The sequence below is a fragment of the Hibiscus syriacus genome, unplaced genomic scaffold, assembly GCF_006381635.1.
Source record: "Hibiscus syriacus cultivar Baekdansim isolate YM2019G1 unplaced genomic scaffold, ASM638163v2 tig00111847_pilon, whole genome shotgun sequence".
In the NCBI taxonomy this organism is placed as follows: domain Eukaryota; kingdom Viridiplantae; phylum Streptophyta; class Magnoliopsida; order Malvales; family Malvaceae; genus Hibiscus; species Hibiscus syriacus.
The window spans coordinates 657,150-683,785 of record NW_024063200.1 but is presented as its reverse complement, the minus strand read 5'-3'; the positions used below and the strand labels follow the sequence as shown (position 1 = coordinate 683,785).

The window sequence follows — 26,636 nt, the reverse complement described above, 5'->3', positions numbered from 1 at the left end:
TTCCAGAAGAAGAGCATAAAGATATTCTACACCAGTGCCACTAATCACCATATGGAGGGCATTTCGGTGGAATAAGAACAGCAGCGAAAGCACTTTAATATGGATTTTATTGGCCAACCTTGTTCAAAGATGCGCATGAATTCTATAAGTCATGTGATAGATGTCAACAAACAGGAAACATATAAAAAAACATGAGATGCCATGGCAAAATATTCTGGAAATCGAACTCTTCGACGTATGGGGAATAGACTTCATGGGAACTTTTCCCATATCTTTTGGAGATTTGTACATTCTCTTGGTAGTGGATTATGTATCAAAGTTGGTGGAGGCCATCACAACACCTAAAAATGATTTCAAAACAGTGTTAAAGTTTTTACACAAAAATATATTGACCCGATTTGGAACACCACGAGCTATCATCAGCAATGAAGGCACACATTTTGACAATAAATTGATTGCCAAGGCACTGAAATGACATATGATTGCAATGGTGTATCACCCTCAAACGAATGGACAAGCCGAAGTGTCTAACCGAGAAATTAAACAGATCCTTGAGAAAGTGGTCAACCCAAGTCGAAAGGACTAGTCGCAGAAGCTAGATGAAGCACTATGGGCGTACCGCACAACATTCAAGATATCAATGGGAATGTCACCATTCAAATGGGTCTATGGAAAAGAATGTCATCTACCTATTGAATTAGAACATAAAGCCTACTAGGCTATCAAAAAGCTAAACATGGATGCACAACTTGCTGAAGAAAGAAGACTCTTGAAACTGAACGAGATTGAAGAATTCAGAGCACACGCATATGAGAATGCCCGCATATACAAAGATAAAACAAAACGATGGCATGATAGAAAAATATTGTTGAGGCAATTCTATTCTTGACAACAAGTACTACTCTACAATTCACGTCTTACGTTATTCTCAGACAAGTTAAAATCACGATGGTCAGGACCATTTATAGTACACCAAGTCCATGACAACGGAGCAATGGAAATCCAAAACCAAAATGATGGCTCCATCTTCAAGGTGAACGGACATAGACTCGAGGAGTACAAAGGAGCCCCAGTCATGCGCGACAAACCGACATCGATGGCACATGATGCCCAAGAGTCTTCTATATTTACTTTAACAAAATTCGTTGCCTAGGCAACGAAAATTTGAAATATGTACATAAATAAATTAAGTTATTTTTCTTGCTTTCATTATCTGTTTTATGTTATTTTCTTTCTTTATTGTAGGCAAGCAAGGAACACGTGGCAGCATGGGGAGTTAGAGCATGCATGAGAAGAAAAGAAAACCCTAGGATACATGGTTTTGGCGGCAGAATAAAGAGCGAAAGAGGTATTTTCCCCCACTTTATGTCAAATCATATATTTTTCATTAAATGCAAAAATGTTTCCCCTTCGTGTAAAGACAAAACTACCCCAAAACCACTATTACTTTCCAAAGAAAAAACCTCACAACTTCTTCTTCTTCATCATGCCTCATTCTCTCTCTACTAAACAAGAAAAACTTTCTTTCTCTCAATGAATCTCTCCCCTTCGCCACCACTGATTTCATAAAACCAACCAAGTACAATGGTAAGAACAAGAAAAGCCCCAGCCCCAACACAGAGTTTTGAACATTTCCAAACTGCCGAAGCAGAACTTCAAAATCTTTCAGAAACGTCAAGTATATTTTTGAAGATGGATTCGTCTTTCCAGCCGTGGATGAGGAACCATTTGGACCAGAAGTGATAGACGTGATACGAAAACAAAATTGGGAGAAGTTTGCTTGCCATCCCAAATCTATAGCACTGGCGACGGTAAGGGAGTTCTACGCCCATCTCGAAGACCCGTCCAACCACACAGTGTACGTCTGAGGGAAGCTCCTTCAATTTTCCCCTTTAATACTCAATAGATACTTTAAGTTGGGAAAGTGGAGGAGAAACACAAGCGATTCATGGTTGAGACGGATCAAGAAACGTACAATGGAGTGCTGGAAGATTTATGCTTCGGGTAGGCCAAGTTCGAAGGGAATGCCCTAACAAGAAAAATAGTAGATCGCCGAGCCTTAAAATCAAACATGAAGTTGTGGAACCATTTTCTTAAAGGCAACCTGATGCCAACATCTCACAACACCATTGTCCTCGTGAAAAGATTGATGCTCTTGCACTCGATCATATACGAGAGGAAGATCAACATTGGAGAACTCATCTTCAAGAAAATCCATGAATGTGCAAAAAGGAACCGGGGTAACTTACTATTTCCCAACTTGATAACAACACTGTGAAAGAAAAAGAAGGTACCCAAGTTGATGAGCTTCGATGACGACGCCCCGCATGAAGGTTTAGAGTGGGGAGTAAAATCGGTTGTCATGGCTATAATGGTTGTTGTGGTCACGCACACTCGGGAAACGTGTAAAAAGATCGGACGCCTAGAGGACCACATGGAAATTTACTTCGAGTATGTCAAGGCAAAGGGACATACAACTCAACGCCTTCTTCAAGGAGTTTCTCCCGATCACTAACACCATACTGTCGACCTTCCCCAATGTCATCCTCAAATACAATACGGGCGGCAGTATATTTCATCCTCGACATCGCATGTCCCTCTAGAAGTGTCCACTGATGTGCCACCACTGGAAACCCATGTCCCACACGTACCAGAAGAAGGCCAAGGCGACAAAGAAGAGTTCCTCAGCTCCTCCTCCTTTTCCACCTCCGAGAGTAGTCAAGATAGCCCACCCAACTTCTTCCTCGATGAAGCTTTTACTCCAGCATCAAAGCAACCCGAGCACGATCCTATACAGTCCCCTGTCAGTCAAGCTACACCCGTCCCAGAAGCAAATCCTAGTCCAACACCAGTTTTGGCACAACCAACTTTTACTATCAAGCAATCAACTCCAGCACGAGCCTCGACCAACAAGAAGCACTACAAGTGAACGGCAGGCGTATACTCTAGCCATCTCCCTCAACAACAGCAGTAGTAAACTCAGGATCTGAGAGTCCCTCTCCTCCCAAACGATGCCGAATGAGGGCGTCAAGTCAAGTCACCCCACCACAGTGAGTTTCAATTTTTGTTTTTATTTTTTTTCATCTGCATATAACTTCATGTAGTTTTAGTTTTCATGCATTTAGGATAATGCATCCCTCAAGTTTGGGGGAGGTATTGTACCCTATTCTGTCATACTTTGTTAAAAGCAGTTGATGATAATTGGTTGAAAATTTTGGTTGTCATGACATAAGCAGGTTAAGAATATTATTAGGAATGAATTAGGAATGCCCAATGATGAATGCATAATTTAATTGCCTAGGCCATAATTATTGTTAAGACTATCTAAAGAAGAGAACCAACCTTAGGCCTGATTCTTTGAAATTCATAAACACGATTGTAGGTTGTCTTTACTTCAGGTAATAAGTAAAAAAAATTGGAAAAGAACTTTCTATTTGCCTAGACTTCAAAAATATTTTAAGGGTGAAATGAAACTCTCTAGTGTTTTAAAACTTGAAAAAATAAGAAGGGACATTCCTATGTGCAAAGGCTTAAATAGAAAAATTCCATAAGAAATTAAGAGTAGCCAAGGCATACGAGTGAATGAAAGTAGTAACAGGATGACTCTGCCCGACTAGCTTGGGGTTGGAAGGTATGCTCCCTTTCACCTAGAGTGTGGAACAGTATGTGTGATGAGCTGACTCCCCTAAAAAAGTTGATAAATAACTAGGAGTATAAACTAAGCCTGGAAAATAATTTGTTGCCTTGACAAACCAGAAGTGCTTACTTAAGTTTTCTAATTACCTTTATGCATAGACTGGTTACAATCACGCACACACTATATAAAAGAATCCTGACTAGGGAAGGGACTTGACTGATATGACTGTCGAAGATGTTGTGGCCAAATAATTTTTGCTGAGGGATGAAATCTCAAACCATATGATTTTCTTAACACTACTTGCCATGACAATTTTGATTTTCTTCTAGCTATCGTACATTACTTGAGGAAAAGTAATAGCTTAAGTTTGGGGGTGTGATAACTTCGTAAAAAGACTTAATTTCCAGTATTTTCACTTAAGTTATTGCTCGTCTAAATAAAGTATGTATAGAATTTTAGCTGCATTTTAGTTGCATATAGGTTATATTAGCTTGTGGTGGATAAATTTTGCTTAGGCAAGATTTATTTAGTTTGGCTGATTCTGTTAAGGAGAAAAAGTTGTTTGGATTGTGTTTATGCAGGAAACTTACAGAGGAAGAATATTTCAGTCGTGACAACGTAAATTTGCAAAGGCCAATGGAACATATGAGAACGTGAGGAGCAGATTTATCTCACCGAGGCAAGGTTTATCTGAAGCAGGTGTGACAAAACCGCCTATGTCACAAGCCAACTGGATGACCTACTTCACATGCAAGCAAGCCTTAATTATTCTGACAGCCACCTTTCCTTTTTTAGTCTGGACATTTAATAACGGCCATTTAAGGAAACTCTAAAAGCATGCAAAGACCTAGGAGATTTTTCCTTATAAATAACCAGTCGTACCTGCCAAAGAAAAGGGAAGGAAGGAAGAAGAGATAAGAGCTTTACCCAAGGCGTGAACAAGCAACTATAGTGGTTCTTCACTTTCTACCCACTGACCTTCCTTGGTGTCCTCCATAGCCAGACTTTAACAGAGCGGTGATCAGGTCTCGAGAGAGATTGATCACCAAGGCATGCATAGTGTTGATCAGAATTGTCGTGACAGAGCCCCCGATTTTGGGATTCGTTCTTCCTTTCTTCTTAACTCTTTATCTATTTGGGGTTACATTAAACGTTGAATCTTGGATGACTTTTGATAGCATCATGACTGTCTTACTTGATGTTAAACTTTGTTTTGCCTAAACAATATTCTTAAGTTTATGAATGACGAATTATGTTTTGCGTTTGATTGTTTTTCTCATCGTTTAAATATTTTACCTTACGCTATAAGAGCATTGAGAGATCACCTGGGATTTTGGTAAAACATGTCTTGGCAATGTAAGAGCATCGAGAGATAGCCTTTTTTCTAGATAGTGATTCTTAGATTCGAGAGAATTGAGATAGATCCACGTGAGCAATGGAATGAATCCGGGATGGTGAAGTTCTAACTTGTTACCTTAAAGATAAGGAGTGAGTTTCAATCGAATAAAAGGGATAGACGCTAGAGTAGGATAGACAACACCTATAGTTTACGCTGAGAGGTATTGCTACAACAATAGTTTGACAAACCAAGGGTTGTAGTTAACACTGAGGAGTATTGACATAGCAACAGTCTAAGAATACCTAGTAATCTTTTCGGACATCTTTCGTAAGTCATAATAATTCATTTTAGACTCAGGATAATTGTTGTCAAAGAAAAAGTTTAACATCAGTGCTCTGTGATGTCTGAATATGTGAGGTTGTTGCATTATATTTGAATCAACGTTTGTCTTGTTTTATTTTATTATTTTGCATACTTATTTTGCCTCGACCAAACTTTCCTGTAATCTTAAATCACTTCTTTATTTTATTAGTTCTTAAGCTGACAATCTAGTAGGACTTAGTTTTTGACACTAGTTCTAGTTGTGGTAAAAATATATTTCTCGACCAATCCCTATGTAGACAATACCCACTTACCCTATATTACTGGAATCGATTGTGTATACTTGCACAGATTATCTTGCCTTAACTTATACATTTACAAGTGATCAGTTGGTCAAGCTCTTCGAGATCTGAAATGGAAAGAGGCAGTGCTTGCTAAGTATGATGCACTGGTGAGGAATGGTACATGGGTGCTTGACCCATTACCAGAAGGGCAAGCAGCGGTTGGTTGTAAGTGGTTGTTCAAGGTTAAGTATAATGTTGATGGGTCTGTGCTAAGGCACAAAGCTCAACTTGTGGAAAGAGGGTATTCATAGGTACCTGGTCATGATTTCAATGATACATTTAGCCTGGTTTTAAAGACTACCAGAGTGAATGTTTTGCTATCACTAGCTGTAACTCGTGGGTGGAGTTTAAGACAAGTGGATGTTAATAATGTGTTTCTTAATGGTGAGCTTGGGGAGGAAGTGTACATGGTACAGCCGCCAGGGTTTGAACAAGTGGATAGTGATGGGACTCGGTTGGTTTGTAGGTTAAAGAATGAGTTGTATGGGTTACGTCAAGCACCGCGCATGTGGTATGCCAAACTATGGCATTTTTTGTATTTGTGGTATGATAGTTGATGCATCATTGTTTGTTCGTTGAGTTAGTGGAGCTCGTACATTGGTCTTGGTGTATGCAGATGCCATTATTATCACAAGTGAGTCTAATGATGCTATTAATGAAGTTGTTAGGCTGCTTGGTAAGAAATTTTCTTTAAAAGACTTGGGTGAGCTTGGTTACTTCCTTCGTGTTGAAGTCAGTCGGTCGCCTGAACAGTTGGTGTTAAGCCAACGTAAATTTATTCAAGGGTTGCTGGAGAAGACATGTATGCTTAATGATAAGTCTATACCTACGCCAATGGTGGTTTCACTCAAGCTACCTTATGATGATGGGAAACCACTTATAGATGCATGGATGTATCGAAGCATTATTGGTTCCTTGTTGTACTTGAGTCATACAAGGCCAGATATAGTGTTTAGCGTTAATTGAGTGGCTCAGTATATGCATCGTCCTTGTGATTGTCATTGGCTTACTGTTAAGAGAATATTGCGCTATTTGAGTGGGACAATTGACTATGGCTTAGTGTTTAGGTTGGCTTCTGCATCTGAAGCTTGTTATTCGACTGTGTTTGCTGATGCTAATTGGGCCAGTAACATGATGACCGTAGGTCAGTGTCTGGATCGTGTGTGTTTCTCGGATGTAATCTGGTTTTATGGAGTGAAAAGAGGCAGAAGACTGTGGCTCGTTCGACAACAGAGGCTAAGTATCGTAGTATTTCTGATACAGTGGCTGAAGTGATTTGGGTTCGGTCTTTATTGTCTGATATGGGTGAAGCAGTTGCTGCAATTCCTGTTTTATGGAGTGATAATACGAGTGCTATTTCCATGAGTGCTAATCCAGTGTTTCATGCTCGGTCGAAGCATATAGAATTGGATACACATTTTGTGCGTGAGAAAGTGGCTTGTGGAGCTGTTCAAGTTAACTATGTGCCTGTAGAGCATCAAGTTGATGATGGGTTGACTAAACCCTAGGCAAAGTCTGCACATGTGTTGTTTCGACAGAAAGTGTAGATGGCAGAGAAGGAGACAGCTGAGAAGGACAGGGGGAATGTTGAAGCATAGCTGCATAGGTACGTGCATGGTCAGCAGTTATAGCTAGAAGTGTGTGTGTGTGTGTGTTGAGTGAGTTAGCTAGTAGTTAGTTAGATTGGTTAAGGTTGTTAGAGGTTGGTTATGAGTTTGTTAAAGCTGTTGTGCAAGTCTTCTTGTATAAATATGTTGGTGTACTTCTTTGATTCAATGCAAGTTTAATCTCTCTTCTTGATATCTCATTAAGTTTCTTGCATGAGTTTCAACAAAATGACCAATATGTTTTTTGGGTGCCTAGTCACACCCTAATCAAATATTGGTGACGATTCCTCGAACTACGTTTTTATTATTAAAAGGTCACTAAATTATTCGAAATGAGATCTATTAAAAATAATATTTTAAAAATTAAATTTGTTTTTTAAGAAAAATTGTTTCGACAATTATAGTTTATTCAATCGGTTTAGGTTCGAATTTCATGTTTGAAAACTCAAGTTTTTAGAATATTGAAACCCCTTCCATCATATTGTGATGATTGAAGCAATGATGGTTTGTAGGTTTGAGTATTCGATTCGGTCGAATAAAAAGTTTGAGTTATTTGAGTTGACAAGTCCTATTTCATAACTTCAACTTTATTTGAAAATTTTCAAGTCGAGCTAATTTTATGAAATTGAAGTCGAGTCGAGTTGTTCGAGTTTTTATTTATATTTAATTGTAAATATTTGTAATATTGTGATATTATTTGATTCCAAATTAAATGGTTTTCTATAACTATATACGATATACATCTATACCTATATCACTTCATAATTTTTCATATGTGATATACATATATCATTCAGAGTCGATGACTCAATTCGAACTTGAAAATCAACCCACTAGTTATTAAAAATCCTAGTTATTTGAATTCTATTTTATATATCAACTCGAATAATTCTTTTGAATAAAAAATTGATTTGTTTAGTTCAAACGAATTTTGTTCACCCAAATGGGGTTTTTGGACCAATATCCCAAACGGGCAAATTATTTGGCCTAATATGACAACAAAGAATTTAATTTGCAATCTACGACAAATGCTATAGTAAAGGAGAAACTCATCACGTCGACATGACGAGTTTATTAAAAATTTTAATTTTTTTAAATTAATTAAATAAATTTAAAATTAAAAAATTATCAATCTCGTTACGTCGAGGTGACGAGTTTACCGTGTTTTTTTTATAAAAAGTATTCTTGAGTAACGAACATCTTTTGGAATTTAAAAAAATTGAAACTCGGTACATCGATGTGACGAGTTTCTTTAGATATAATTTTAAAAAATAGTAATTAAAATAATATTAAAAAAAGTTAAATAAATACAAAATAATTTTATTGCAATCTTACAAACTAATAAAATGCATAATAAAACTTATTTATATTTTCGTAGTTCTTAGCGATGCATAGGGGAGGTCGAATGATAATGACGCGTGGCTCGTCTGCCTTGATTGTCTTCGTCTTCATCTTCGTTTACTTCTTGAAGAGGAGGTGTACTGAACATCACTCCACTTTGAGATTCACCTTCGAAATACATTGATGAACTTATGTTATTTGATGTCATAAATGTCGTCATTGACTCGACTTGGCTATATTGTTGACCATATGCAATATGATCTCATTCACCCTCACCCGCATATTTGGTCGAAAATGCTTGAATGCTTTGCATTGCATCCCATAAACCTCCAACCCAATTCGACTGAGTCTCAGTTACAGCATGATATGGAGGATAAAAACCAAAATTGGTTTGAGATGCAAAATAATCGGCAGAAGACGAAGATGTTGATATTGATTTCTTGGCATTTATGAATTTGGCCTTTCCTTGTTCTAATTATTCCTTCTCTTTTAATGTCTTTTAAATATGGTTTCTCATTTTCTTCATAATTTCATAGGTAAGTAGAAATGTCGAAATCAAGGTTAGCGGGTGTAATATCGTAACGCATAGGGACCGATAAATGACGTTGATTCCATTGCTCAATGTAGATAGCATGCTTCATTAGCCAATTGTCTTTATGCTTCCCACACGTATCAATTCTATGAAGTGTGTCCATATCAAATATTTGCCTAAGAATTCGTTGATGAGACCCAAACTACCGTAACACTCTATCTGCAGCGTGAATCTCAATAATCACAAACTGTAGCAAAGGCGTAACATTATACCACAACTCTGACCTTCAAAAAATCCCTGTAACAGGATACAAGAAAACGGTAAACATTAATAATAAAAGTTAGTATAAATAAAGTGAAAAAAATAATTAAATTTTAGTAATTTAAAAAATTAATATTGACTGCATGTCAACCAACGATATCTATTCTCATTCATATGTCTTTTTTAGTTGCACCTGACAACTTGGTCTTAGTAATTTTATGTTAACATCTAAATAATATAAAAAATTTTAAAAAATCCCAAATTATAAAATTTATTAGAAAAAATAATGTTAAAAATTTACCTTGCAGTGAGAGGAAACTCAACCGAGGCTGATGTAATTGGCGTAACAAACATGAACCGGTACCACGCCTACGATTTTAGCAGGACTAGACAACCCACTACATCCGCTTTTTGACTCTGTTTGACGATTGTAGCCTTGCAAAGTTCTCGGTATAAAAAAACCAAAATCACCGAGCCCCAACTAGTGTTGCGACACTTAGTAAAATTTTCCAATACTGGAAAATAATGAATGTGCATCAAATTACCAGATTTATTCGGTAACAACATCCCTCCAATCAGTTGGAACAGTTACGCTCAGACTGCAAAAATTGCCTTATCCTCGATAGAGTCATTTGTCACATTAAATTTGGACTCTAACCAACTGATCTATTGATTCTGAATCAGTCGAAATTATTGTGCCTCAACAATGACATCTTTGAATATAATTGTCGCTTCACCACTCGAAAAATAGAAAGTATGCATCTCCGGCCTCCAACGTTCAATCAAAGTCGTAATCAATGTCGGGTTCACCTTAAAACCACGCAGAAATATCGCTAGATACAGTCTGGATTGTTGCAAATATATAATAGTCCACTGATACAGATCTCTAAGAGTCATTCCTCGTTGACAAATGCCTAGTTCCTATTCCAGACAAAACTCGAGCGAAGAAATGTGAATAATATCAAGGTGTAATATTTCATCACGGGTAGACATTTTTTGAAAATTTTCAAAATATCCGAATTTCTCTCAATTTTTTCTTAACAAAATATAATAAAAAACATAAACCCCTATTTATAACCCAAAATCCAACAGTCATAACTGTCGAAACACTTTTTTTTTCTTAAGAGCGAAGCGAGATTTTGAAAACCAACACCCTTTTTTAATAATTCTCTTTTGATTGATTTTTAATTAAAGAGTAATGTGACTTATAAAATATCTCGTTTCAAAAAATTTGGGATTCCTTTAAAATAAAACATAGGTTCGATGAGTCGCCATCAATCTTTGATTAGGGTGTGAATGGGCACCCAAAAACATTTTTGTTATTTTAAATAAAAATTAAATTTTAATTAAAATAACAAATGGAGGTCCGCGTTACCAAAAAATGAGTTCGAGAGTCGGTTACGCATGGGGAACGATTAGCACCCCCACAACTCCCTAAATCGGTACCTGATCGATTAATTAACCTCTTTGCAATGAAGTTTACAAATTCGATTTTAACTTGATTTATGATCCCTTAAGATAACAAAATATGAATTTTATAACATTCAGAAATACCAAAATAAATTGAATTAAAATTACCAAGCCTTTAAAGAAAGGATAAAGAATATTTGATTATTTAAAAATATCGAGACCAGATCTTAGATGAGTTCTAACGACCTTTTCTCAAAAAATTTAAATAATCGAACATTTCTTTTCCTTTTGTTCCCAAATTTTAAGGTAAAGAGTCAATTTTTTGGTGTCACTAATGGGGTACACTTCTAACTTAAAATTGTCAAAAAGCGGATATCTAATAAGTTAAGACAGCCCACTTAAAACAAATTTAAATTAAAAGGGTATTACCCTTAATACGATTATGTAAATATGTCGAGTTATGCACATGAGGATATCATACATATTATGCAAAATAGTGTTAAAGAGAAACCTATGTCTAGACGAACATACAAATAAACAATTATAAATACCTAAAAAACCTATCACATTATGAAATTAATTAATTAATATAACTAAATGCAAAAGAACCTAGGATTGCATATTTTCCAAAGGAATTAGTAAATTTTCTAATATTTTAAGATCCTTACCTATCATATTCATGTTTACATGTAACAAAGGCTTTTTATTTTTAAGTTAATTAATAACCGGAATGATATTTATCTCATTAAAATATTACTTAAATTAAATTGCACTTACACAATACATGCATACATACAATAAAAAGAAACTCATTCACAAAAATAAAATAAAAACCTACTGCCAATTATGCAATCTTAAATTTAATATTGCCATAAAGGATGAAAATAGCGAAACCAAAATTTTAACCAAAATACAAATAGATTAATACATTACTCAAGTCTGTCGTAGGACTAAATTATCAAATATCAAAAGTCACGAGCTAAACGCGAAAACAAACTAAAAATGAAAAATAACAAAACTGAGGACTAAAATAGAATGCGCGTAAACTAAGAGAACTGAATTAAGAAAACAGAAAAGACTATAATCAAGGACTAAAATATAATAAGCTAAGAAGTACTGGATCACACACCTAATTACCCCCTAATCGCCTAACATGCGGTTCATCTCCCCCCAAAAATCAAAATGACGTTGTTTTGACCCTATTCTAAACGACGTCGTTTTATTAGGCAAATATATGGGATTTTTAGGGTAACGTTTTTAACCTAATTCATTTGTGTTTTTAACTCTTCTTCTCTCCTCAGTCGACTTTCTCTCCTCGCTCTATCCTTTCTCAAGTTTCCAAACCGAAACCCTCTAGACTCCCTCACGCCGTCAATCAGCTTTCACCAAAATTCGAACACCACCGACGGTGGTCGGGCACCAAACCAAACCATTCCTAACACCCCTATTAAATATTTAAACTCTCCCTCATCTCTCAGCAGAAACCCATGGCTAAGGTAATACTACCCCTATCTCCCTGTCTATTTTGTTTTAAAATAATAATAGCATACAAAAGCAAATTGAAAAAAAAAAGAAATTGATGAAGAATACCTTGAAACGAAAATATGTAGTTACGTTGCTTTTTTTGATTTTTTTTAACTATGGGATTACATTGTTTTTTAGTTTCAAATAGCCTAGCAAACCCCTCTAACCCCTTACAATCGTTGCTGGGAATCTTCTCCTTTTACTGTTGAAAATCGAAAACCACATCCTGTTCGAATGATCACCTCTTGTTCCTGTTGATAAGTACTCTTCCCTTATATTGATGTGTTTTTACTCTCGGTTTTTGTGATTGGTATTCTTTCTTTTTTTTCGTTGTGTTGATGGCTACTGATTTTTCACTCCCCTCCCTTTTCAATGACAACTGATCGTATTATACCCCCATGGCATCCTTGGAAAACAAAACAAATTTTGTCGGTTTTGGGCTCGAGCAAAGTGAGTATGGACGGCGATAGTGGCTTCGGTGAGTGGCCGACAGGTGCGGGTGGTTGGCGCACTGTCTCGAGGAATGTATAGTGGATTTGCGCGCACTGTCTCGGTATTCTAGGAGCATTGGGAGCCATTGGATCTCATCAGATCCAACGATGTAGGCTTCGGGCGGCGTTGGGAGCTGATGATAGAAAACCCTAACGGGATGTAATGATGGGCTTCAACCTCCAAGTCGGACTGCTCTGTCTTGGGCTCTGTTTGGGTTGAACTTTGATGTAGGCCTATAATAATAAGTGCATGTTTTAATTTTTAATTGTTTAATTATTTGCATATATATATATATATTAATAACTACATAATACCAAACTTATAATAATAACCAAAATTATAATAACAATAATAATAATAATAACCCAATTAAATTCGAATAACACCCTGGACAAATCGAGCATCTACAATAATAACTAGATTTTTTTTTCCAGAAATCCCATCAAACTCATCACCTAGATGACAAGTTCCATACTAGCCATTGCAATATGACTGTTGCAACTGTCTGTTGTGTAACGGCTATAAAAAAAACTATTTTTTTTTAATTTAAGGTAAACTCATTACCTCGATGTGATAAATTTTTTTAATTCTTTCTTTAAATTATTTAATGAATTTAAAAAGAATTAAATTCTCAATAGACTCGCAATGTCGAGGTAATAAGTATCAATGAATATATTAAAATATTGACCCACATATAACCCACATATCTAGGACCATTAAAAATATATTTTCAAGCAAACTCGTTACCTTAACGTGATGAGTTTGCCATTTACTGTAGCAAATGTCGTAGATTACAAATTAAATTCTTTGATGACATATTGGGCCAAATAATTTACTTGCCTAGGATATTGAGAAAAAAATCACCCAAATGATTTGAATAATAATTGTCCAATGGACTAAATTGTGCTTATTGTCAAACTGTACAACAAAAAGTGGGAATGTTGTGTATATGATCAGATACAAATAAATACGTGATGGTAAATTACATCTTTAAGTTGCTTAATGGGTTATAAACTTGGGAAACTATTTTAATTCTAGCTACGAAACACCCCTGGACTTACCCCGGAGTAGAAAATCCATAGATATGCCTATCGACGACTGTTTGAAACCACGAATGAACTTCTGAGATGGAGTCCCCCGGGGGTCCTTATTGGTTTTCCTTCTTCTAGAAGCGCGGCCGGCACGTCCGGGACATTTAGTGGATTAAGATAACTTGGAGTCGAAAATCGACGAGTTGAAAGAAGTTTCAGTTGCAGCAAATGATAGAGGCCCTATATGCGATACATCTAATGGATGCCCCACAGCTCCATATTGATGGGGAGGTGGGAATTTCTCACTCTTGCTCTTGGCATTGCCATTTGTTTGTGTCATCATTCTCCATTTCTGGAAAACCATCAATGAAACATTTATCCTTATCAAATCGATATTCGAAACCGCACTAGTTTAGATGGCAAATAATATGCATCAACTCGGAAACTTCCTTCGCAAGAAATCTCCAAAAACAAGTTCATTTGGCAAGTGCAGAGACATGAACATATAGAACAAGAGCAAAGTCCCCCACTCACATCTAAGTTTGCTTGAATTTCAGCATTTGCTTTGGGAGCAGAAACCGCCCGACTAGCACGTTCACCAGTTTTAGTTTTCTTGCACCATCAACCGGATTAACCTTGCCAGCTAGACCTCTTTGCCTATATAGGAAACACTTGTATCAGTTGCCAGAATATAGCCAAACCATGAAACGAAAACGAAAGGCGAAAAAGGAAAGCCAGACAACCTTCTGGCTTGCTCGTCTCTCAATTTTACATCCATTTCTTTACTGGGAGGATACTTTGGTAAACTCGACGGCTCACAAGCATATGCTTCAGTGGTAAAGAACTGCAAACAGGAAACTAAGTAATTCACAAGCCAATTTATAGATAACATGAATATTATGCATTAACAAAGCTGATACAACTCACTTCACCGTTAAGAGCTGCAGTGGCAGTACTTCATCCTTCGGGGTCTATCGAAAGAAGAGTTTCGATGAGAGGTAAAGAAGATAATGGGAAATGCTTGAAAGTTTCTGCTATGCGGCATTTGTATGGTTGCTGAGGCTTAAAGAGTGTTGCATTTGGCAATTTGGATTTCTTCCAATATTGCTCGGAAGGGAATCCACATAACTTGAATATCTTATGCAGTTGCTAAACCTAAGCAGGAGAAAAAAACAACATGATGTTACAGATGGAAGATTTACATACTCAAACTGCAGCATTTACTCAAATCTAATGAGAACCCTTTTATGACTTTAGCATAAATTCCGGGATCAACTCGTTGTAGCTCTGCTTCCGCTATCCAAGTACTTTCGCTAGTTGGTTTGCCCCGCCCCACCCCGTTGTCATCCCTAGCATTAGCAACTCTCTTCACACCTTCTAAAGGATGTGAAGTGTACTTCTTACCTCGAATAAGTATTCACCTTGATTTGATACTCCATATCATGATCATAAAACCAAAGGTCTCCCCACAAAAGAAAATTTCTAAGTATAGTTCCATCAGATTTACAAAAACTGAAAGATCTCATAACAGATTGTAAGAGCAGATAGACAAAAGAGACAGAAAAACCAATACCTCTGTCCTTCCTGGCATTATAGGCTTCCCATAAAGTAGCTCGGCCAAAATGCAACCAGCACCCCAGAGATCAACCCCAACACCATAACAAGTTTCCCCAAGAAGTAGTTCGGGTGGACGATACCAGAGAGTAACTACTCTACTCGTCAAGGGTTTTTTCTGTTCGGGATCGTAATCGGTAGCCAGTCCAAAATCAGCAATTTTTAGAATCCCTCCATTGTCAATAAGGAGATTAGAACCCTTGATATCACGATGCAGAACACCTTGTTTGTGGCAATGCTCTAGCCCTGCAAGTAACTGCTTCATATAGCACTTCACCTACCAAAGGGAAGAAACATAAAAGAAAGCAATTGTCAAGCCTAATCCTAAGGACCGTTCCGAAAATAAATAATCTTGATTTTATCTTGAAGTTAAGCATTTGATTTGGATAATCATTCTTAAGGCTTAACTATTTCTAATCCCTCCTAGAATCACCTTCACATATAACATCATAATCGACAAACTACTGCCATTTCTCAGCATTTTTCAACATTGAGCAACAATTATCTAATTTCAGCAACGAACCAACATTCTAAAACAATCAAGCAACTAGTCTATAAGCTTATATGCAAATCCAAGATTTCATTTGCAAATAACTTATAATAGGAATCAATCATCATTTCGTATTTAGTTGCAAAGGTAAGTGAGGATGAGAGAATTAAAATGGAAGTGAACAATCTGTTTATAACTATAGCAACTCGTTCTGTTTCCAGCAACCAAAAGATCAATAAGCAAGTATACTATTAACTTTTGAAAATTTGGATGTGAAGCATGAAATTTCCATGAATTTGCTTACTCAAAAACAGTACAAAAACAAAGATATCTAAGAAGCTCAATAGGCAAAATAGGGTTTCTAAATTATCAGCCATGGGATCCAAGTAGTAAGCTAAAATACTTGAGAGCAACATCAAATTTCCACATCAAGCAGCACAAACAAACAAAAAGTACAAAAATCATATACATACTAATATCATAAAATCTCAAATAGATAAGCAAGATAAAATTGGAAATGTTGGTGTTTGACTCGAATATTACAAGTTTCCTTTGCAACCGTATCTATCCTTGTAAATAGATACTAAATGTTAGAAGTTAAGTTGTTTTTTCAAACCCTCTTGTATTCTTCTTTTTCGACATTAGGTTAAATTATTCTCTTCTACTGTGTCTTTTCCCGAAAGGGGTTTCCATGATCCTAGCAAAGTAATCAATATTAAAGGTAAATTCCAGCACTGATCAACAATTAACTAAGAAGCCATGATCCTAGCAAAGTAATCAATATTAAAGGTAAATTCCAGCACTGATCAACAATTAACTAAGAAGCCATTTCATGAAAAGAATGGTACCTGGGGTTCAGTGAACTTGATTCCATGGCAGGCAGCAAGGCCAGCAAGATCATGCTCCATGTATTCGAACACCAAGTAAAGACTAGAAGACATTCTTGAAGTAACTAAGCCTTCAAGCTTGATTACATTTGGATGATCAAGCTTCCTCAATACAAGAATCTCTCTAGCCATGAACTTTACAATTTCTGGTTCCAAATTATCAAATCTAACCTTCTTCAACGCCACTATTTTCCCCGTTAACAGATCCCTGGCTTTGTATACATTGTTGTAAGTCCCTTGCCCAATCTAATAAAAAACAAAGAAACCCAGAATTCTTAAAATGGTTATAGCAAAGGAAGCTTTCAATTAAGCTTAAGGAAAAAAAGAAGAATAGATATACCTTGTCAAGCTTCTCAAAGGTGTTAGCACGTCTTGGGGTCCATTCACGGAAGTTTTCACCAGCTACCGCCATCAACCACGACGGCCACCCTTTCTGGTTCAGGTTCGAAGGCATCTGCCGTCTCTCCGGCAACGGAGATCTCATCGGGAAGTCCCCAGTATGTCTCTCCCGGTCTTTGACATCCACGACCGCGTCCACGACACCAGTGAATGAAACTTCCGTGGATGGCTCACCGGAGCTCCGACGACGAAGATTACGCGGAGGATTTGATGAAGCAGAGGCGTTGCTCCGAAGTCAGCAATCCGTTTTCGATTCCCGTGACTGCTTTTCGAAGACGCAACCCATTTTTCCTCACAAGGCAAATGCATTGGGAGGGATATGTTAGGAAATAAACGAGTAAACAAGTAATTTCCCTATAACTAGATTAGTGAGAATGCAAAATAAAAGCGGAAAAATAATACCCGAAATTGATAACGGAGTTCAGCCAATTTGCTTACGTCTCCGGACTGCTGCAGATCTTTTACTAAGAGAGAAAATTTACAGGTGTTTACAAAACACTCACAACTCACAAGAAACCTCTCTAGTATTGGGAGAAAGAAATGATTTTTTGGATGATTTTGAAGCTAAATGAGCTAGGGTATTTATAGTTGAAACTTAAGGACTTAATCTTGTAAATACCCTAAAGCCTAGGGATTAATTGTGATTATCCCATTATGATTTTTCAACAAACATCTACCAAACTTTGAAAAACTATTTTTCAAAGAAACATTTACCAAACTTTGAAAACCATTTTCAAAGAAACATTTACCAAACTTTGAAAACCATTTTCAAAGAAACATTTACCAAACTTTGAAAACCATTTTTTCAAAGTTGGTTGCCAAACTTGAAAATCATTTTAACAATACTTTCAACAATCTCCCACTTGAAGACTGATTTTAATATGTCTTCACACCTCGATCAATGCAACAGCTTTTCTAGTCTTGTTACTCTAGCATGCCAACTGAAGTTGAACACAACTTCAGTTTGTCTGTAGTCACCGTCTTTGTCAACATGTCTGCCGGATTTTGAGATCCACTGATCTTTTCAAGTTTCAAAATCCCATCTTCCAGAAGAGACCGGATAAAATGATATCGCAATTGTATGTGCTTTGTCCTGGAATGAAAAGATGAATTATTTGCTAGATGTAGAGCACTTTGACTGTCGCAATACAAGACATTGTTTTCTTGTTTCTTGCCTAACTCTTCCAAGAAACTTTGGAGCCAAACCATCTTCTTGTTGGCTTCCGTAACAGCGACATATTCTGCTTCAGTTGTGGAGAGAGCAACTATCTTCTGTAGTTGAAAAACCCAACTCATTGCGGTTCCTCCTAGAGTATAGACATACCCTGTAGTGCTCCTTCTGATGTCAACATTTCTGGCTATGTCAGCATCTACATAGCCTGTCAGTGTCGTATCTCTACCTTTGAAACAAAGTGCTTTGTTTGTGGTACCCCGCAGATATCTGAGGATCCATTTGACTGCTTCCCAGTGTACCTTGCCCGGATTATTCATGTACCTGCTAACAGCTCCCACTGCTTGAGCAATATCTGGTCTGGTACAAACCATGGCATACATCAGACTTCCAATTGCTGAGGCATACGACACCTTCACCATGTGTTCACTTCTTCATCCATCTTTGGTGACTGTTCTTTGGAGAGTCTGAAATGAACACCTAAAGGTGTACTTACTGGTTTAGCATCTTGTATGTTGAACCTGGAGAGTACTTTGTTGATGTACTCAGCCTGTGATAATATCAAAGTCCCCGAATTTGTGTCTCTCTTGATCCTCATCCCAAGAATCTGCTTTGCAGAGCCCAGATCCTTCATAGCAAACTGATTCGACAATTTTTTCTTCAAGTTTATAATCTCTTGCATGTCTGAGCCTGCAACGAGCATGTCATCAACGTACAACAATAAAATAATGAATCTATTGCCGAACCTCTTGATGTAACAACAATGATCTGCTTGGCATCTGGTAAAACCATTGCTACCCATGAAGCTATCGAACTTCTTGTACCACTGTCTAGGAGCTTGTTTTAAACCATACAAGCTCTTCTTCAACCTGCATACCAGGTTTTTCTTTCCAGCCTCTATGAAGCCTTCTGGCTGCCTCATATAGATTTCTTCCTCCAAATCACCATGAAGGAAAGTTGTCTTCACATCTAACTGCTCAAGATGTAAATTCTCTGCAGCTACAATTTTTAACTCCAGTCTAATTGTACATAGCTTCACGACTGGAGAGAAAATTTCATTGTAGTCAATACCTTCTTTTTGCTGAAAGCCTTTGACAACCAATCTTACTTTGTAGTGTTTGCTCCCATCATGCTCTTCTTTGATCCTGTAAATCCACTTGTTATGGAGTGATTTCTTGCCTGGTGGTAATTCAACTAATTCCCACGTCTGATTTGACATAAGTGAGTCTATCTTATCTTTCATGGAAGACTCCCACTTGATTGAATCCTCCACTTGCATTACTTCATCATAGCACTCTGGTTCACCATTGTCAGTCAACAACAAGTTGTGCAAAGAAGGAGAATATCGTTGGGTTGGTTTAGGAATTCTGGAGGAGCGTCTTAGTTCTGGTGTGCCTGGTTCTTCTTGAACTGCTTCAGGACTGATCTGAACATCATTTCCAGAAATCTCCTCGAACTCAGCAAATTCCTTTGTTTCAGCTTCGATGTTTGAGCTACTTGATTCTATGGTTGATCTGTCTTTGTGCATCACATTCTCATTGAAAGTGACATCTCTGCTTCTGATGATCTTCAAATTTTTGTAGTCCCAAAACCGGTAACCGAACTCATCACCACCATAACCAACAAAGACACATTTTTTGGACTTGGCATCAAGTTTACTTCTTTCAACAGAGTTTATGTGTACATAAGAAATACAACCAAACACTCTTAAGTGTGAAAGGTTTATTTCTTTCTTACTCCAAACTTCCTCTGGTATTCTGCTATCCAAAGGAACCAAGGGCCCACGGTTGATCAAGTAAGCTGCAGTGTTGATAGCTTCAGCCCATAGAAATTTGGGCAATCCGGCATGTATCCTCATGCTTCTGGAACGTTCATTCAGAGTTCTGTTCATGCGCTCTGCTACGCCATTCTACTGCGGTGTCATGGAAACTGTTGTCTCCATCTTGATTCCATTGTTTACGCAGAAATCTCTGAATCTACGATTTCTGTACTCTCATCCATTGTCAGACCTCAACCGCTTGACTTTTAGACCAGTCTCATTTTCCACCATGGCCTTCCATTTTCTAAAGGTATCAAAGACTTCTGATTTCTTCTTCAGAAAATAAACCCACACCTTCCTTGTAGAATCATCGATGAAGGTGACATAATATAATGAGCCTGCAAGAGATGGAACTGGAGATGGTCCCCATACATCAGTATGAACAAACTCTAACTTTTCAGCCTTGGGTGTCTTACCAATATTTGCAAAGCTGACTTTCTTTTGTTTGCCAAAGATGCAATCCTCGCATAGTCCGACATCTACATTCTTTAGATCCGGAAACTTCCCCATTGACAAAAGTGTCTTCATCCCTTTCTCGCTCATATGGCCAAGCCTTTGGTGCCATATGTTTGATTTTCCATCAGCATCTGCTACTGCAATGATATTCTCTAAATTTGAGGTTATATAGAGAGTACACGTTTTCTTACCACGAGCAATGACGAGTGCTCCTTTGGTAATCTTCCATTCACAGCCTGAAAAGGTTATGCTAAATCCTTCACCATCAAGCTTTCCTATAGAAATCAAATTTCTTTTGAGGCCAGGAATATGTCTCACTCCTTTCAGCGTCCAGGTGGTCTGGTTTGGTAACTTTAATCGGATGTCTCTTTTTCCAACGATCTTCAAGGTTTCATCATCGGCTAGATGAACCTTCCCAAAATCACCACTGCCATAGTTCTCCATGATTTCTTGGCATGTGGTGGAGTGGAAAGATGCCCCTGAATCCAAGATTCATGATTCAATCGGACTGTTGACGCTTAGAATCATGGCATCACCTGTCTCCTCTATCACGTTGGCAGAATCCTGTGCGCCGATATTTTTCTTCGGTGCTCGACAATCTCTTTTAAAATGACCCTTCTTGCCGCAGTTATAATAGGTAAAATCTTTCTTTCCCGTTCTTGATTTTCCCGTTCTGGATTTCGATCTGCCTCGGTTTGAATTTCTTTATGAAGTTCTCCCTCTAGACTCCGTGTGCAAGGCTGAGGAGGTTGATGCTTCACCCGATTCTCTTCGTCGAATTTCTTCACTCAATACCAGATCCTGAACATCGTTGAATTTTAATTTACTGTTTCCTGATGAGCTGCTGACTGCTGTAACAGTAGCATTCCAACTGTCTGGTAGAGATGATAAGAGAATTAAAGCTCGAACTTCATCATCAAATTCAATTTCCACGGAACTCAACTGGGTTGTGATTGTGTTGAGCTCATTTAGGTGTTGAGCCACTGATGCCCCTTCCGCCATCTGCAAATTGAATAATCGCCTCATCAAATGAACTTTGTTTGAGGCCGATGGCTTCTCATACATACTGGAGAGAGCCGCCATAAGACCTGCCGTGGTCTTTTCCTTTGCTATGTTGAAAGCAACATTTTAGGACAACATCATTCGGATAACTCCGAGGGCTTGTCTGTCGAGAAGAGCTCAGTCTTCATTCTTCATGCCCTCTGGTTGTTTTCCTGAGAGAGGTTGATATAGATTTTTCTGGTACAGAAAATCTTCAATCTGCATCTTCCAAAAGCCAAAGTCTGCACCATCGAACTTTTCAATTTTCACATTCCCTTCGTCTGCAGCCATCGCTCCTACTCAAATCTGGCTTCTTCGGATCGTTTCTGACAATTTGTGTGAACCACCGTGTATTATAACACCTTCGTCGACAAACTCGTATCGCCGACAAATTTTTTTTTACTATTCATGAAATTCACTATTCACGTGAATAGAAATGAATAATAACCTCGCAAAAATTGACAAAATTCACAACCAAAAGCTCTGATACCAGTTGTTGGGAAATAAACGAGTAAACAAATAATTTCCCTATAACCAGATTAGTGAGAATGCGGAATAAAAGCGGAAAAATAATACCCGAAATTGATAACGGAGTTCAGCCAATTTGCTTACGTCTTCGGACTGCTGCAGATCTTTTACTAAGAGAGAAAATTTACAGGTGTTTACAAAACACTCACTATTCACAAGAAATCTCTCTAGTATTAGGAGAAAGAAATGATTTTTGGGGTGGTTTTGAAGCTAAATGAGCTAGGGTATTTATAGTTGAAACTTAATGACTTAATCTTGTAAATACCCTAAAGCCTAGGGATTAATTGTGATTATCTCATTATGATTTTTCAACAAACATCTACCAAACTTTGAAAAACTATTTTTCAAAGAAACATTTACCAAACTTTGAAAACCGTTTTCAAAGAAACATTTACCAAACGTTGAAAACCATTTTTTCAAAGTTGGTTGCCAAACTTGAAAATCATTTTAACAATACTTTCAACAGGATAATGTAATCTGATTAACGGAAAACCACTAGCTGTTTTGTAACCAAATGGAAGCCTGAAACTCAACACGGAGACGTTACTGCAGTTTAAGGGCGACTTTTACACAGAGAGAAAGAAAAGAAACAATGAAGAAGAACGGAAAAGATAGCTTAGCTTACCAGAGACACTGAAGCAAGTAAAATTTGTATTCTAAAATAAGGCACTGAATTTTGAATAATTACGTAATTACCATACTGTGGTAAGCAAGGTTGACATTACCATGCAGTTTTAAGAGTCAAAACCTACCAAGAAAAAGGAGTAAATTACATCATAGATCTCTAAACTATGATTAAATGATTATTTTATTCACTAAACTTTTAAAGTTATAAAATAATTATTATATTTATCGAAATGTTACAAATCAATAAATGTAACGTTATACTAATAAAAGTGAAGATTGATAAATTTAATAATGAATTTTAATAATTTGATAAAATTTAATAATTATTTTATAATAACTTGATAAATTTAATTATTATTTTATAATATCACAATGGTAATTTCTAACAATTTAATACAATAGAAATTTTATAAATTAATAACATCTGTAAAATAATAAATTTTCGTAAGACCTTTATATAAATTTATGTTCCTTCAATATTATAAATTAATAATTTTATTAAATTACAAATATAACTAAGACACTGCTTCTTAAATTGAAATTTATTTGTATTTCATCTCTAATTTTCTTTACTACATCCAAAAGTTTCAATGTTGTATTAATATAATGTAACAAAAAATTGTAAAGTGTCGCTATATAAATAAAACTTAATTATTCTTAAATCCAGTTACATGAGAGCATTTAAACTCACCCTACATTGAACTCATAGATTAATTTTCTTACCATATATAAACTTGCATTAAGTTTTAACTAATAATACATACGACAATGAATATTATTTTTTATGGTGTGTATTATAATTAATTAGTCACATTATATATGAACACCATTCCATTCGTCAATACAATGTATTTTTAAAGGGAATTTTGTATGATTAAAGGATTAAAATCATACAAAACAAACATTGAAAGGACCTCATTAAAAACTCTTCCTAAACTTAGACGATGTAAAAAAATACACCTAATCAATGGAAAAACAATCAAGCTGTCTGCAACAAATGCACTCATGAATTCCTACACAATTGCATCACTCATCACCACAAATGAGCAAAGAATAATGTTTGTTCTTTTAATCAGAAAATTCTCTTTAAATTAATAAATTATTAATTTATCAATTAATTAATACTTCTTTAAATTAATAAAATTACGTTATCCCAAAATCATTAATTTATAGAAAATTTACTGTGTGCATGTTTATTGATCATTTTATAATTTTTAAATTTTTATTCATCAAAACAATCATTTAATCATTATCTAAAAACATGTGATATAATTTACCCATTGAAGAGATAATTTCCTTTTAGATACAAATTAATTAATATGATAACTTTGAATAAGATTTAATCCAATTTCAACATTAAATTTTATATTTTAAATTAACTAGAACTCAAAATAGAAATAATTTCTAAATTATTAAATTTTAAAATAACCTAAGTTTAAAATATTTCCAAAAATATCACATATTAAATTTTAATTGATTTGTTTAAAAATCAATCTAATTTAAGCAATGGACAGTCTTGTAATATAAAGTAAAAATATTTGCTTAAAATATATATCGAACATTAGTCAACTTTCATATTTAGTACAATATTGATATCATCCATTATAAATGGTAAAATTTTAATATTAGTCTCAATATCGTGCATAAATTGTAGATTTAGGGGTAAATCACTTGGATGACCACCCAACTATGAGGTTGGTATCGAAATGACCACTATTCTCAAATTTACGTCAGTATAACCGCAAAACTATTTAAATGGGTTCAATATAGTCCTTAGCCATTAAAATCTAACGAATGGGTGATGTGGAAGTTAACATAAATTTGTATAATTATGCATTTGATCCCTCAATACTTGTATATTCTATCAATTTAGTCCTAATTTTAATTTAATTCAAAAAATTAATCCTCCAATCAGGATGTGCCATGTGCCAATCGATTATTGAGACATATTTTTAATAGTTACACGTGTCATAACCTGATTGGAGAGTTTTTTAATTAAATTTAATATTTTAATTAAATGAATTTTTCCACCACTTGTTTAAAGGGAAAACAAACATAAGTGAAATATTGTCCTTAAGAGGAACCCAACTATGAGGTTGGTATCGAAATGACTATTATTCTCAATTTGCATCAATATGACCAATGAACTATTTAAATGGGTTCGATATAGTCATTAGTTGTTAAAATCAAACAGAGGGGTGACGTGGTAGTTAACAAAAATTTGTCTAATTACACATTTGATCCCTCAATACTTTTATACTCTATTATTTGAGTCCTAATTTTAATTTAATTCAAAAAATAATAATCTTCCAATCAGGATATGTCTTGTTTTAATCGGTTATTGAGACATATTTTAATAGTTACATGTGTCACATAACTTGATTGAAGAATTTTTTTCAATTAAATTTAATATTTTAATTAAATAAAACTTTTCACCACCTGTTTAAAGGAAAACCAAACATAAGTGATATATTGTTGTCTAAAGGAATTGATCTTGGACTTGTGCACAAGTTTCGCACACCTCAACCATTGAGGCAAGCTCAATATTTGTTACTTATTTGTCAAACCTTGTATATATATCTTGTTTTAAATTATACATAAAAATAATAATAATTTAATAAACAAATCATATGATAAACTACTTGAATAACCACCTAAATAATATTATAATAAATAAATTATTAGTTAATTCAAGATTTGAAAATAAAAATGAGTTTAAAAATTTATATATATATATATATATAATTATTTTAAACAATTTTAAATTATATATATTTATCTTTCTTACAATGTTTGTTATTCATTTATCATTGTTAAAAAATAATATATAGTTTAAATTTATTTAAAAATTAATTATTTTATAATTATTTTTAAATGATAAATGAATAGCAAACATATAAAAATTTCAAACTCATTTTTATTTTTAAACCTTGCATTAACTAATAATTTATTTATTAGAATATTATTTAGGTGGCCATTCAAATAAATTATCCTATAGTTTATTTATTAAAATATTATTATTTTTATGTATAATTTAGTACAAGACATATACAAGGTTTGCCAAATAAATAACAAATATTGGGTTTGCCTCAATGGTTGAGGCATGCCCACCTAGTGCCCAAGGTTTTGTTATTGATTCTTATTGGCAGTAATATTGTACTTATGTTTGTTTTCCCTTTAAACAGGTGGTGACATGTCACCACTTGATTGGTGGAGAAATTTATTTAATTAAAATATTAAAATGAATTAAAAAAAATCTTATGACACGTGTAACTATTAAAATATGTCTCAATTATCGATCGACACGTGATACATCCTGATTGAAGGATTAATTTTTTGAATTAAATTAAAATTAAGACCAAATTGATAGAATACACAAGTATTGAGGATTAAATGTGTAATTATTCAAATTTTTGTTAAGTGCCACGTCACCCCTCCATTAGATTTTAACGGCTAGTGGCTATATTGAACTTATTTAAATAGTTCGGTGGTCATATTTACGGAAATTTAAATAGTTGAGTGGCCATCCAAGTAGTTTACCCTAGATTTAGTTTATATACTCAAAATTTAATCAATTTATTCTTATATATTTTGAAATTTGAAATTTTAATCTTGTTCAAAAATGATAAAAGACATAATATAGCTAAATTATAGGAGCTTAGAATAATTAAACTGAAAATGATATCTAAATCTATAACTTAACTATATTACATAAACTAATTACATAATTTGACTTAACAAGTTTCGAGACTATTGTTGGACCAT

At 35.4% G+C, this 26,636-nt stretch overlaps 1 pseudogene; it reads right to left on the bottom strand.

Annotated features, from left to right (window-relative positions):
- Positions 1 to 13,718: 13,718 nt before the first annotated feature.
- Positions 13,719 to 17,515, bottom strand: LOC120172189 (annotated as a pseudogene).
- Positions 17,516 to 26,636: the final 9,121 nt, after the last annotated feature.